Source organism: Mesoplodon mirus (genome assembly GCF_964341445.2).
Source record: "Mesoplodon mirus genome assembly, chromosome: 6".
NCBI classification, from domain to species: domain Eukaryota; kingdom Metazoa; phylum Chordata; class Mammalia; order Artiodactyla; family Ziphiidae; genus Mesoplodon; species Mesoplodon mirus.
Genome location: NC_138982.1, coordinates 94,068,889 through 94,080,931, shown reverse-complemented (window position 1 = coordinate 94,080,931; position 12,043 = coordinate 94,068,889). Strand labels below are relative to the sequence as shown.

Sequence of the window (12,043 nt, the reverse complement as noted above, 5' to 3'; positions counted from 1 at the left end):
AACTTTGCCTAACTTTCTTCAGAGTTCCATGTGTTGACTTCAGGACTTGAACTTCATGTTATTTATTCAGCTATGGATGCACAAAGACTGATTGTTAACAGTCATTTATGGTGCTGAGGGAAAAAATACAGTTAGTATTTTCCTCATGGAGCTCTTTGCTGCAGCAAGAGCCCAGCTACAGTTCTCCCACAAAGAAACCTACCTAACACCAGATGTCTTCTCATAATTCCTGATCAGGAAGTTCAAAGCATACGGTTCTCCCACTTAAGAGCAGTTGGGGGGAGGTCTCTTTTACCACACGATTTTGGAGTCGGAAATTCTTGCTTCCTCTAGAAGCAGCCATCTGGAATCACTATTAGTAAAGCAAAGAGATCCAGTTACAAGCATCTATTTGTAGGGGAAACTCCTGTCAGGTTTTAAAGGAAAGTCATCTATGGGGCCAAGGCCTGGCCCTATTACCTATGGGAAATAAACTCAGGCACAAAGATAGGCTCTCTATCAGAGAAAAAATGAAAAGGAAGGAGAAATGGAAACAAATTAGACCTTGCGATTTTTTTCATTATTCAAATCATTTTAAAATAAAATAAGATTTTATTTTAAACTTCTTTTATAACTTCTGCTTTTAAAGATTACAGAATACGGTTTTCTTCCACAGCAGAGAGGGAGCAATCAAGCTCAAGTTACAAGCGAGGAAAAAGATGAAAGTTTAGAAAGCCTTAGAACTTTGCTGACTTACAGGCAGAAGGCCGGGGAAAGGCTGAAAGACAGGAAATAATGATTACTATTTATGCTCTATTTCATAGTTTCCACTTTGGTTAAACTAACTGGAAGGAAACAAGTGATTAGGTTACTTGTGTCATCACTTACATCAGTAGGTTTATTTTTTTGTTATTTTTTGTTTTTGTTTTTTTGTTTTTCCAGCATCAAGATTTTTTAAGGGAGCATATTCATTGTAGTGAATATACTGATGATTGTAAATGTGACTCCTCATTACAGCCTTACAATTTTTGAAACACCAAAGCACAAAGATGTCAACTATATATCCAAACTACAGGTACAGAACAAGTACATCTATTTTCCATGCTCCAAAATTGAGTACACACTGTACTGTCATAGGGAAGGGGTTTACCAATGCAGACCTAACAATGAAGTACTCAAGATTGATATACCAAAATAAAATATAAAATAGGAGTTTATTAAAACAAGTTTGACAATAGCAGAGAGGACCCTTTTCTTTTCTGAGCAAAAATGCATTTCGTTATACATACTCTCTCCTAAAATGAATAAACCGGTCACTTGAGAATGCTCTGTTTATTTCCTCTATTATACTACAACATTCTCCATGTCTTTGGAAAAAAAAATATTATGCAGGAACTGTGGGATAAGCATGCATGTGGATGGAACAGAACAATTGCACTGGTTCTTACAACTCACTTCTAGATAAGGAGGAAGTGTTATTCATTAATATGGCCCAGTCTTAGCCAATATTCAGTTTGCAAAGACACTGGGTTAAGATCACAACGATCTGAAATTCCAAGTTCTAGAATTGATGATTTTATATGCCATTGTATTAGTCAGGCTTCTTTTTTTTTTCTTTTTTTGTAATTTTTATTGGAGTATAGTTCATCTACAATGTTGTGTTAGTTTCTACTGTACAGCAAAGTGAATTGGCCACATGTACACATATATCCACTCTTCTTTACATTCCCCTCCCATACGGGTCATTCTAGAGTACTGAGAAGAGCTCCCCGAGCTACACAGCAGGTCCCTACTAGTTATCTACCCTTACATATAGTAGTATGTATATGTCAATCCCAATCTCCCACCCCCCCCCACCGCACAACCACAAGTTTGCCCTCCACATCTGTGGCTCTACTTCTGCTCTGCAAACAAGTTCTAGTCAGACTTCTTCAGTCATTAATTACAACTCAATTCAAATAGGCTGGAACATATACACACTACTATACATAAAATAGATAACTAACAAGGACCTATAGTGTAGCACAGGGAACTATACTCAATATTTTGTAACAATGTATATATATACACACACATATATATATATATATATATATCACTTTGTTGTACACCTGAAACCAACACAACATTGTAAATCAACATACTTCAATTAAAAAACTCAAAAAACCCCTAAAAAATAGGCTGAAGAACAGCTTTTATTAAGAATTAATAATGATATAATATATAATAATGAAAATAATAATCAAGAACTAATAATGTATTGAGAAAAAGGATTATTACTGACTGATACACCTAACTGAAAAGCCCAAGCATGGCTAGATTCCAAGACTCAGATGATGTTAACAGGATTCTGCCTCCCTCCACCCCTTGGTTTGGCTCCCTTCTCACTGGGATTCACTTTCACGCAGACTCTCCTCCACACATGTGGTAATAAAAGTGGCATTCAGCAGCTCTAAGTTTAAATCCTACCAGCAGTACTCTGAGACAAATAGCTTCTCTTTCTAAAGGGTTCCAGTACATTGACTAATTGGCCTGATCTGGTTCATGCACCAACCTCAGAACCAGTCTCTCTGGGCAGGGGAAGTGTGATACATCGAACCTGGGCAGGGTCACGTCCCACAGTAACCACACTGCCGATTTATAAAGGATTCATTTCCCCCAAGAAAATTTCAGATACTGTTGCCAGTTGAATAGGGTAGATTCTGGGAAGAAAAAAAATAGCAGATATTCATTACTATTATCTTAAGACCGTAACCACTTAACCATACTTCTCAGATAAAGGGGTTTACTGAAATAGCTATGTGTGAAGTAGTTTTATTTTTGAAAAAGACATTAACCTTTCTTATTCAAGGAGAATGAGAGTAATTGCCCAATCTTATTCTCATGTCTCAAGCTAAACGTTTTTGTTACAAAGATAGGGAAATCTTGAAATCTGCATTGGTGTATACTGTAGTTCGATCACAGAGGTGGTTGTAAATTTAGCATTAGAGACCAGAGGTTACAGACCACAGTAAACAAAATATCATCCCTGGAACTCTATCTTCATGCCAGGTTTTATTCATCTCTGTTCTGCACGAATTTTAACAGTATCAATGAAGAATATCTTTACAAATGCAAAATCTTTCATACAGAATTTTCCTTTTTTTTTTTGCCTGTATGAATTTAACTCTATTTATCCCTTTAAAAAGTGCCCTGATCAGGGGCTTCCCTGGTGGTGCAGTGGTTGAGAGTCCACCTGCCAATGCAGGGGACAGGGGTTCGTGCCCTGGTCTGGGAGGATCCCACATGCCGCGGAGTGGCTAGGCCTGTGAGCCTTGGCTGCTGAGCCTGCGTGTCTGGAGCCTGTGCTCCGCAACGGGAGAGGCCACAACAGTGAGAGGCCCGCGTACCGCAAAAAAAAAAAAAAAAGAAAAAAAAAATGGGCCCTGATCAGGTTCCTTTTTAAAAACAATGAAACAAAAAAAGAGGTGAGCACCTACCATGTGCTAACCATTGGACTGGAGGTCATACACATGAACTCACATTCATGTGAAGTAGAGGCATTACCTGGTTATACAGATGAAGAAATTATTTTCTCTTCCCCTGAATTCCTCCACCACTTAGTTTGCAGAAAAGAAGTTGGCGCTTACCTGTGGCATCTGCATTGTTTAATCATTGTTTCCAATAGATTTATCTTAACCCCAAACAGGGTTTTCAAGTCTTTTGAAGACTGAGACATTGTAGAATATTGAGTAGGTGCTTAACAGATGCTTCTAGATGGTTACCTCTTAGGTTTATCACCTAATGCAATGTGACTTCAGTCTAATCTTAAGATCAAGGAAGTTTGATTTTTAGTGAACAGGAAATAAAACAGGCATACAGGCTAATATAAAACCTCATTGTCGGCTATATGATTTCAGTGTAAAATATAATCTCTCTGCTTACCTGTCCAATGTTATTAGACCAATGAAAAGGAAAGGTCATGGTATAGAAAAGAAAGAAATTCTGTGTCATAGTCATAATTGTAAAGAAGAAAGATCTAGAAATCACTCTAAAGATACCAATGTAAGGTATAAGCCAGTGTCTCTCAGACCATTTGTAGTGAAATGCTAGTCTCACCCCATCCCCCTGCCAATCTATTCTGGATTAATAATTTTGTAAAATACATTAAAAATGAATTAGCAAAAAAAAATGAATTACTAAAAAAGAGAAATACAAAATATGTCCCATTTTTTTACTCTCAGATTCAGTAGACAAAAATTACCATGCCAAATTGCCATGAATGTTTACTTTAAATTCCTAAATGACTGTCAGTGATTAATCATACATAGTTTGTGAGCCAACCACAGTCTGCAGACCCACACCTGGAGAAGGACTGGTATAAATCTTAATCCTATCTAAAGATCAAGTTGCTTACTAAATACAAGCAATAAAAAAAATCCCAAAACAACAAAGAAACAAGAACTACATTACTTTTAGTTGGGGAACTTTCCTGCTGGCCAGAGAAACAGACCTTGTGTAGCATGCCAGTGCAAAGACTTGAACAGCTGATTCTCTCTGATCTTCCTTTTGGTTTTTTCTTTGTTTTCATTTTGTGCAATATAAGTAATCCGCTTTTTTCCTTACATTCCACTTTCTGAATGATATTCAAGACTTCTGAAGATAAATATCACAGAGAATTTTTTCTTATTTCCCTATTTCTGATATTCTTAATAAGCAATCTCTAAATAGCACCTGTTTCAATTCTATTAAGTGTTATAAGACAGTAGGTAAATCTTATTTTATTTTCAGCACTTCATAATGCTTTCAAGAGTTAGTTCAAGAGGCTTTTCTGACTACCAGTAACAGTGACTTCCTTAGCATGACAACCATCACTTTCTTTGAAGTTAATGTTAAACTTAATTTTTAAAATGATATAAACGTGTGAATTCAACAAACAGTAAGGGAGATTGAAATGAGTTTTATTAAGAAATATTCAAGTTTATTGAGAAATCATTTTTCCCATATATATGCATATCTATAATTGATCAAATGACAACTTAAATATTAACATTGCCATCTGGTGGGAATGTCAGTGCAATAATTATACATACATATGAGAGGTAATATATGATGAATTAACAGTAGCTAACATCATAAAGAAGAATATATTTTACCTAATTGTTTTTAACTATATAATTCTTAGTTTGGTCAACTCATTTTCTTTCAAATAAATCTGAACTAAAGGAGAAGAAAAGTAAGATAATCTTATTCAATTATTTCTAGGTATTGAAGACACATTTATATATATTCACTAAACCTTGGTTTCATTCTTTTGAGATTGATATAGAATTTTTCTTCATGCATTATTTAAGAGGGACTAAGTTCAGATAGGTTACCTTACTTTCTTAGGTGCTATAGGAAGATGTGAACAGTTCAGAAAAATAGCCAAGAGTTGTCCTTGTATGTGTTTCCACTAGTTTATTACTACTCATATATATTAAAAGTTAAGAATTTATTATTATGGGAACTCTAATAACTCCTGTCAAGGGTTAGCTGCCTAAGTAGAATGTAGAACACGTAATTTATAACAATAAGCAATTAGAACTGTAAAGGTAGTTGCTTTACTAGTTTTAGATAACAAAAACCACACCTTTGAATTTTCTTGGATTTGAAAACATGTACTATTTCAATAGCCATAAAGCAAACCAAATGTATTGAAATAAACATATTATATAATGAATGTGCTGTATTAGGACAGATTTAAGAGATCATTGAAGATAGTCAAAGATTTGTACATGGAACAAAGAAACTGGGGATATGGCAAATTTAACAACACTAATAATATTCCTGAGTTCATGTCCTTAGAATACAGTTGTGAGCATTCAATTCTTTATCCTCCTGAGTATTAACCCTTATGCAAGTCTTGTTATACAGTGATCGAAGACTGCATGGCATTTAGTTAGAAAGTTAGCAAGTAGGAACCAGATCTCTAAAAAAAAGTGAGTACCTTCTGTTGGGTAGGAAGGCAAGAAGAATTGCTCTTTGTTTTCTTCTCATGCTTTGAGTGTGAGCAGGAGCAAGGCCTTTCAGTGACTGAGAAATGTCAACTGGTCAATAGGGGATGAATAGAAACAAAAACATAAAAGCAAATTATAGTAACATGGATTTCAGACAAGTCTCTGGCAAGAAATTTAAACATATTGCAATATGTTGGGACTTTCCAATTTGCTAATATTTTCCCTAGTTTGATCATTTTCTTCTACAGCACCACATCAGTAAGAATTTCAGTGTTGATTAATGAACGGAGCCAAAATATATAATTCAGGGGTGAGTACAACTGACATTTACCTTCTCATGAGAGATAATGATGAGAACTCTCTTGTGGTGATACAGAGTCATCTTTGTGCTCTTTATATGAAGATTAAGATTATATCAGAGGGTGGAAATTAGGTATTTTCCTTTCTACTAATATCCTTTGTAGTCTTTTACTGAAAGATTTTTGGGGAAAATAGGTGACTGCTACTGGGACAGATCTTCCATTTTGAAGACCATCTTGTCACCATTTTGGAACACAACAGCTGTTTTAGTTGAACTTTTAAGGATATTTCTAACTTTGATTCTAGAAATAAAAGCTATAAATTAGTTTTACTTTTAAAATAAACAAGCAAGCAAACAAACACAAATACAAATCACAATCCAAATACCTTATTCAATCTCCAAGAATGACTCATGTTACAATATCTAGTTGTTGAAGGTAAATATTTGACCCTTGTATATCAAATATTTTGAAAAATAAACTACTTTCACAAAGGAAAAACAACATAGACATAATTGTTTTGCTTTGAGTTTAGTGTGCTACTTATAATGACAAATTTACAATTTTCTACATGATATATGACATTCTGAGTAGTATCATTTCAATATATATTTTAAAGCTGTGTGGAGGAAAGAAAATGAACAATATTGCATACCTTTGCCTATCAAAATTGAGACTGGAGGGTAGGTGGATATGGTCTATAAAGTTGTATGTGTATTTTTGACTGAGTGGGGTTGTCACCCCTAGCCCCTGCATTGTTCAAGGGTCAATTGTACTGTTTCTCTAATTAAAATTCTCTTTGTTTTGAGTTGGTATTTGGCATACATATACATTCTCACTTTATTTACACCTCAAACACTCAAGGTTAATGCCTGATTTCTGTCTTTCATCCCTGCATTTATTCTGGAGGGTAGAACATTAAACTCAAATGGAAGAAATATTTCATATTCTCTTCAGCAAAATGGAACTGCCCAAATATAGAAAAGATCTATTAAGAACTGCTTTACATGTGTTTTAAGAATTATAAGTGGTAGTGATAAATCCAGTTATCTTTTCCCAGGTGAAGAACTTAAGAAAGAACCAAACCCAGGGGTAGAAAAGGAGATGAAGAAATAGAACTGAATTACAATTTCCTTGTTACCCTGTCCAGGAGAGAGCCTTCTAGAACTCACAGAAATATCTCCCTTTGTTGAGATACCAAAGGGATTTTTTTTCAATTTATAGGCCAATCAACTTTAAGTATACCTAATAGCACCTTGTAAAATCTAAGCACTTTAAACAGCAGGCCCTGTTCTGATGTGATTGGTTTTCTGAGTCATTACTTCTTTAAAAGGCTGAATTGATCTTTTCTATCTTGACTCTGGTAGAAATCTGAGGGGGTTTTTGGTCAAATAACAAGTACTCTGCCTATTAAATTATTTTCTTTGATTTTTGAGGACAGAGTGGGTTTTCCTTCTGTCTTTTAGACAGAAGTTTGACAAATAAACTGAAATATTTTTTCAAGAATGACTCATACCAAAACCTTTAAGGGTATCCATTAAATTTTATTGTACTAGTAGTCCTGCCATAAAATGAATTTGAATTTGATTCTTCTCTACCTTCATGTTAATACACAGTATTAAGCCTGAGGCACTCAGAAAAATAAGTTACAAGTGAGAGGCCATCATACTTCTTGACCAATTTTTAACCTTAAATTTTACTTGTTTTTAGTGGATTTTATCTTTTTAATCAATGATTGAACAGATGGGGAAGTGTCTCTGTGTAAGAAGCATGTAATGCTTGGGACCAAAAGAGAAATTATAGCAATAGTTTGTTTTATGTTTCTCTCACATTACCAAAGTAATGATCCTAATAAAGAGAGTTTCTTAGTAGTATGTGGTATTGCTCTCAAACTATTTCTATGTACAAAATATTTAGTTTCTGATTTACTTCTTATCCATTTAAGGGAGGAATTTCACAGAGCAAATAACAAAATAATATTTATTAAACTCTAAACAAAATCAGGAATTTAGTTGGGGAAGGTGTTAAGGAGGGTTAATGAGAAGATAAAAATGGTTTTGAATTTAATACAAACTCAGATCATCAACGTTATTCATTAATGCTATTCTAAAATCTGCAAAAGATTAATCTATAGATTTCCCAATTATTGTATAATAAAAGCTGAGAAAACATGCCATTGCTATGGCTAATATGCCTGCTCTTTTGTTTTATGCTTATTTTTAGCAACTGTCATGGGGATGACTGAAAATAGTGATTGCACTTTTTTCATTGCATTTAAACTTGTTGGCGACATAGTAACTTTAAGGTGAGTTCTAACTAGATATATGTGCATGCACCAACATATTCTTTTTAAAAAAAATCTCCTTTGATTTGTCATTCAATTTAATGAATTTGCATCATAGTCACTATGTGTGAAAGAATTCAAAGTAGCAAGGCTTCAGAAAAGGAAGGTGGAAGAGTTTAAAGCAGAGTGAGGAATTAAAATGCTACTGCTGCAGAAAAAGGCAGTCTTCCTATTTGTCCATCTTCATCCCTGGTGAAGGGGAGATCTTTTTGGATAGGAAGACAATAAGATTATGCTATGAAAGGTGTTAAATTAATGAAGCAAGGAAGTCATTAGACTAAGGGGACTCTAATACCAAGATGGTCTATGTAAGCAAACTGAAATCCAAGCCTGTAAACATCTTAAGATTACAAAATCAAAAACACAAAGGAAAACCAATCATGAACAGCCAACTAAGCTTTCAGCTATAGCCAAATAACTTCCTTTCTTTGCTTTGCACTTTTTCTGTCTTTTCCCTGGCTTCTCACCATTTTGGGTTTGGTGTTGCCTGATTTTAATGGATAAATGCTCAAATAAACTCTTAAAATTTTTAATATGCCTCAATTTACCTTTTAATGAAGGCAATCAGTTTTAGAAACATTGAGATTTATCTTGTATATGCTCAGCATTGAAGACTGGAACCCTTCTAAAATAGAGTGAGAGTCTGATTGTCCCAAGGCTCAATCAAACAGGTTTAGGAGATTCCACAGCATAGGATATTAGGGGCTGAGCCAGGATGAAGAGTGGAAGCTGCACAGAAAGTAGGTAGAATGGGAAGGAGGGAGGGAGCCCAAGTAAGAAAGAGCTTCTGGTTTTCCATTCAAGACAATACTGAATGGACAGAAAATCAATGCAAAGAAAAAGTGAAAAAAGGCATTTTCTGGATTCTCTGAATCCAATCTTTGGATTCTAAGTGTGTTCATGATCAGCAATACATGTCCTTGAATGCTTTTCAGAATTTGCATTTTGTAACTACCATTTTACATTGGTATTATATGCAGAATTCTGTACTAAGGCCCAGAATTTGACCTATCATGAGGCAAATATAAACTCAATTAACAGAACTGCATATTTGTAAGATATGGCCTGAATGGAACTTTGTTGGTCTCTGCATTTTCTTTTTTCTGTTGGACCTGTGTTATAGATCTATTCTGATTTTCCTATCTCCCATCTGCTCCAACATACCTTTAACCTTGGAACCCAGGCAAGCTCTTTCCTTGGCCATCTATGGCTAAATCCCATGGTTCGGGGTTGTATCCTCCTTGCTGGTGGAGCATTTGCTATCCGGAGATCTTTGGTTTCTCTTCAGGGATCATGTGTATGGACTACCCTTGTGGTGATGACCCAGGTTCTGTTGTGCCCTTGGCTTGAGAGAAAGGGCCCTATGAAGTCATATGACTGAAAAAAAAATGTTAATGAGGAAGATATTTGAATAGGACGGAAAGAGATAAATCAAAAAAGAAGATTATGCAAAAGATCTATCATTCAACCTCTCTCAACTGGTCTAGGGAAGGGGACTACCCAGTTAATTCAGCACACTTGGTTCCTTTTCTTTTTCTGTAACATCTTTATTGGAGTATAATTGCTTTACAATGTTGTGTTAGTTTCTGCTGGATAACAAAGTGAATCAACTATACAAATACATATATATCCCCACATCCCCACCCTCTTGCATTTCCCTCCCACCCTCCCTATCCCACCCCTCTAGGTGGTCACAAAGCACGGAGCTGATCTCCCTGTGCTATGCGGCTGCTTCCCAATAGCTATCTATTTTACATTTGGTAGTGCGTATATGTCAATGCCACTCTCTCACTTCATCCCAGCTTACCCTTCCCCCTCCCCACGTCCTCAAGTCCATTTTCTACATCTGTGTCTTTTTTCCTGTCCTGCCCCTAGGTTTTTCAGAAATTTTTTTTTAAGATTTCATATATATGTGTTAGCATACGATATTTGTTTTTCTCTTTCTGACTTACTTCACTCTGTATGACAGACTCTAGGTCCATCCACCTCACTACAAATAACTCAGTTTCGTTCCTTTTTATGGATGAGTAATATTCCAGTGTATATATGTGCCAAATCTTCTTTATCCATTCATCTGTCGATGGACACTTAGGTTGCTTCCATGTCCTGGCTATTGTAAATAGTGCTGCAATGAACATTGTGGTGTATGTCTGTTTTTGAATTATGGTTTTCTCAGAGGATATGCCCAGTAGTGGGATTGCTGGGTCATGTGGTAGTTCTATTTGTAGCTTCTTAAGGAACCTCCATACTGTTCTCCATAGTGACTATCAATTTACATTCTCACCAACAGTTTAAGAGGGTTCCCTTTTCTCCACACCCTCTCCAGCATTTATTGTTTGTAGATTTTTTGATGACAGCCATTCTGACTGGTGTGAGGTGATACCTCACTGTAGTTTTGATTTGCATTTCCCTAATGATTAGTGATGTAGAGCATCCTTTCATGTGTTTGTTGGCAATCTGTATATCTTCTTTGGAGTAATGTCTATTTAGGTCTTCTGCTCATTTTTGGATTGGGTTGTTTGATTTTTGATATTGAGCTACATGAGCTGCTTGTATATTTTGGAGATTAGTCCTTTGTCAGTTGCTACACTTGCAAATATTTTCTCCCATTCTGAGGGTGGTCTTTTCATCTTGTTTATGGTTTCCTTTTGCTGTGCAAAATCTTTTAAGTTTCATTAGCTCCCATTTGTTTATTTTTGTTTTTATTTCCATTTCTCTAGGAGGTAGGTCAAAAAGGATCTTGCTGTGATTTATGTCATAGAGTGTTCTGCCTATGTTTCCCTCTAGGAGTTTATAGTGTCTTGCCTTACATTTAGGTGTTTAATCCATTTTGAGTTTATTTTTGTGTATGGTGTTAGTGAGTGTTCTAATTTCATTCTTTTACATGTAGATGTCTAGTTTTCTTAGCACCACTTATTGAAGAGGCTGTCATTTCTCCATTGTATATTTTTGCCTCCTTTATCAAAGATAGGGTGACCATATGTGCGTGGGTTTATCTCTGGGCTTTCTATCCTGTTCCATTGATCTATATTCCTGTTTTTATGCCATTTATTCAGGAATGTAGACATAGATAAGTAAACAGTCAATTAAAATAATATAACATAGTAATTCAGCAAAAGAAGAAAATGAAAAGATTTTGCAATAACTGCCATAAAGCACTGGATAAAATTCAATATGTATTTCTGGTTTTATAATCTTAATAAAATGAGGGAAAAGAGCATCCTTCAATAACACAAATATGCATTTTAAAATAACCAGTATCACATTTCAGTGTTGAATGCTGGAAGAATTCACCCAAGTAAGAAAAATGAGTACAGCATATGATATCACTACTATCATTTATCATATTCCTAAAACTTTGAGGTAGTGCAATTGACAAGATAAGGAAGGCAAGAACCATAAACATTAGAAAAAAGCCAACAAAATTATTATTTTCCATTAGA

General features: G+C 35.2%; 1 long non-coding RNA gene across 1 annotated transcript; it reads right to left on the bottom strand.

The window, feature by feature from the left end:
- Positions 1 to 208: 208 nt before the first annotated feature.
- Positions 209 to 9,957, bottom strand: LOC309806937. Its single transcript, XR_014294463.1, has 4 exons — positions 9,765 to 9,957; positions 5,948 to 6,047; positions 4,472 to 4,614; positions 209 to 352 (listed from the first exon to the last, which is right to left on the bottom strand). It is a non-coding gene; the product is annotated as an uncharacterized lncRNA (long non-coding RNA).
- Between the last annotated feature and the right edge of the window lie 2,086 nt (positions 9,958 to 12,043).